The sequence below is a fragment of the Schistocerca americana genome, chromosome X (assembly GCF_021461395.2).
Source record: "Schistocerca americana isolate TAMUIC-IGC-003095 chromosome X, iqSchAmer2.1, whole genome shotgun sequence".
Taxonomy (NCBI): domain Eukaryota; kingdom Metazoa; phylum Arthropoda; class Insecta; order Orthoptera; family Acrididae; genus Schistocerca; species Schistocerca americana.
This window is the reverse complement of record NC_060130.1, coordinates 931,670,964-931,674,562: the sequence shown is the minus strand read 5'-3', so window position 1 is coordinate 931,674,562 and position 3,599 is coordinate 931,670,964. Positions and strand designations below refer to the sequence as shown.

The 3,599-nt window shown below is 42.3% G+C and overlaps 1 pseudogene; it reads right to left on the bottom strand.

Annotated features, from left to right (window-relative positions):
* Positions 1 to 2,183: 2,183 nt before the first annotated feature.
* Positions 2,184 to 2,301, bottom strand: LOC124557369 (annotated as a pseudogene).
* Between the last annotated feature and the right edge of the window lie 1,298 nt (positions 2,302 to 3,599).

Genomic DNA, 3,599 nt, shown 5'->3' with positions numbered 1-3,599 from the left:
TGACCGCTTGCGTTAAGTATAAAATCCGAGATGGTCACTTGTCTTATAAGCTTTACCCCTTTAAATAAATCACTTTATTTCTGATTCACTGTAAAGGAAAATTTTGTTACAATGCACATGTAACATAGAGTAATCTATTGGAAGTTAACTTTAGCAAGAGGCATTCTGTTAAATTTTTTGTTATAACTGGAGGTTTTTAGTTTCACTTTCGGTTCAACGTGGGGAATTTTGTTACAATCTCACTGTAACATCCAACGATTAGCATGAGGGAATTTGTTGCAGTTTTAATGTAACATGGGACAATTTGTTACAATTTTTGCTGTAACATGGGGTACTTTGTTACAGTTTGATTTAACATGGGTTAATTTCTTACAATTTTCTCTGCTACGTGGCAGTTTGACATAATTTCGTTCAATGCTTATCTGCAATCGAATATAAAAGGATGACATATTGACAGTTTTAGACAAACGGAGACGTAAGACAAAAAGAAACATGTAATGAAGTGGCGAATGAAGTAATAGTGTGTTCTTCATTGAAGAATATCGCAAGTAAATATGGATTAAATTTCATGACACTACAGCGATGCTGTCGAAAAATGAAAAGAAATTCCCCTGATGAGTCTGATCCAGCTATGTATTCTGTTCTCATACAGATCCCCGTGAGAACTACCCTCATGTTAGGGAAAGTACCATCCAATAGCAGCAGCACAGTTCTCTATATGCAATACATGGACTATGTGATATGTGGTTTGATACATCCGATGCAATACCAAGTCTGTGCAGCACAGTCCAGGACACAGTATCCAACTTGGTGCAGAACAGTTTGGAGCTCTTGGGGAGCAGCGTCCACCCCACAGATATCTTATATGGTTCACCTATCCACAGTTTAATTTTTAAGCTGTTTGATTCTTGCAGTGGCCCTAGGCAGATTCTGGTTGCCTGTTTCATGACATAACTGTGACTCAGTGTTAGTTCAGAGTCTCGACGTGTCCTGTTCTAAAAATGGTTCAGATGACTCTAAGCACTATGGGACTTAACTTCTGAGGTCATCAGTCCCCAAAACTAAACCTAACTAACCTAAGGATATCACACACGTCCATGCCCGAGGCCAGATTCGAACCTGCGACCGTAGCAGCCGCGTGGTTCCAGACTGAAGCACATGGAACCGCTCGGTCACAGCGGCCGTCTCCTGTTCTAAACTGCTCAATGTGTCCTGAATTCTTGGGATGAAGACAAGGTGAACTCAGACAGTCTTAGAATTTGCATTGGTGGCATAAATTACATTGAAAGTGTCACACACTATAGCAAGAAGTATTTAAATGTCCTCATGTACAAAACAGAACACTTTTGTGACAATATTATGGAGGTAAAAATTTATGACCTAATGGATTGTCACAATGATCCTCAAATAATATTTGAAACCTTTACTCTCCTATGAATATTTCAACACATGTAGAGGATCCACATACTGTAAGTTGTCTAAATCTCATATACTGTAAAGTCATATTAAATGTGACCACCGGACAAAAGCCTCAATAGTCACGTTTTGTAGCAGGAAGAGAATCAATGAGGACCTGGAAGGTATCGACAGGGATAGTAGAGCCATGCCAACTCCAGTACCGTGGCCAGCTGCACTAGGTTTCTCAGTTGGGTATCCATGGTAGGAACAACCCAAATAACGAAGTCCCACAGGTTCTCAGGTTTAAAATTGGGGAGTTTGGTGGCCAGGGGAGTACAGTAAACTCATCATGGTGCTCTTCATACCACACACATGTGACATATTGCATTATCCTGCTGTTGGATGTCATCGTGCTGAGGAGAAATAAACTGCATGTAGCGGTAGACGTGGGCCTCAAACATAGATGCATACTTGTGTTGATCCATTGTGCCTTCCAGAATGATGAGATCAGCCAGAGGATGCCAATAAACATTCCCCAGGCTCTAACACTCACTCCTCTGGTCTGGACCCTTTTGATGATAAAGCACTCCGTCATCAGGCCACAAGTGGCCCATCGGGACCATCCGACCGCCGTGTCATCCTCAGATGGGGATGCAGATAGGAAGGGCGTGTGGTCAGCACACCGCTCTCCCGGTCGTTACGATGGTTTTCTTTGATCGGAGCCGCTACTAATCGGTCGAGTAGTTCCTCAATTGGCATCACGAGGCTGAATGCACCCAGAAAAATGGCAACATCACATGGCGGCCCGGATGGTCACCCATCTAAGTGCCGGCCACGCCCGACAGCGCTTAACTTCGGTGATCTGACAGGAACCGGTGTATCCACTGCGGCAAAGCCGTTGCCCTTTTGATAATAGCTGGAGGGTATTTGCTGTCAGACATCCCACGCTGTTCATGCTAACGGCCATCTGTTCAGTGGAGTCAATAGAGTATAAAAAGTGATTCATATAAGAATACCACCTTTCACCACGCAGTGGGTCTCTAGTTACAGCACTGGAGTGCAAATTCCAGCCTTTGTCACTGATGAACAGCAGTCAGGATGATTGCATGAACCAGGAGCCTGCTGCAGAGACCCACATGCAGCAATGTTCGCTGAACAGTCGTTGAGGATACACCCCTTGGTTGATTTGAGTGGTCTGTTGTTCAGGAGTTGCTAGTATATTACCCCACACACATCTCAGCAGCTGGTTTTGGATAGTGCTTTTTTCCATATACGCTATACTTTAACCATGGCGACATTTGAAGAGTTTACAGACATAGCTATTTTGGAAATGCTTCCACCATTGGTTCGAAAGCCAATGATCAAGCCGTTTTGAGCATCAGTTTAATCGCTCTGTTTCTGCATTATAGTTGATGTATTGTGAACATTGATTGTTGCTAATATTCTTATTCGGAATATCTATAACACCATTGCCAGGTACACCCTCCAGTAGCGGTTTAGTAATGTTTTTGTATTTTGAACTGTTGGGGATATTTGCTCCTACTCCAAGGGCTTTGTTATATTCTTCTGTGAAATATAATGTTTTGCCATACCTATCTATATCTTACAATGAATATTTGCCCGCCGGCAGCGGTGGTCTCGCGGTTCTAGGCGCTCAGTCCGGAACCGCGCGACTGCTACGGTCGCAGGTTCGAATCCTGCCTCGGGCATGGATGTGTGTGATGTCCTTAGGTTAGTTAGGTTTAAGTAGTTCTAAGTTCTAGGGGACTGATGACCATAGATGTTAAGTCCCATAGTGCTCAGAGCCATTTGAGCTATTTTTTTCTTCCTCTCCTTTCTGAATAGCTGTCTTTCTTGAATCAATCTCTGTAGGGGTTGAGGATTGGGTTTAAATACTCCTTCCAACACCAACTTCGTTTCAGATTTCCTTTTTAGCAAGAATGCTATATTTTCGTTGAGATTTCAAAAAAAATTGGTAATAATTTTTAGTAAACATTAGACACAACTGCATTAGGGTCATTGGTAGAGTCAGTTTTGTTTTTTGACAGATTCGCTGAAGTGGCATGAAATTTATTCCATAGTTATTAGCTATATTTGTCAGCGAAGACCTTATATTACTTTGATCGCCGCTTTGCTACATGTTTCCTTTCATGTTATGTCTCTGTTTGTCTTCTTATTGTAATTTCAGCGTGATGTCAGGG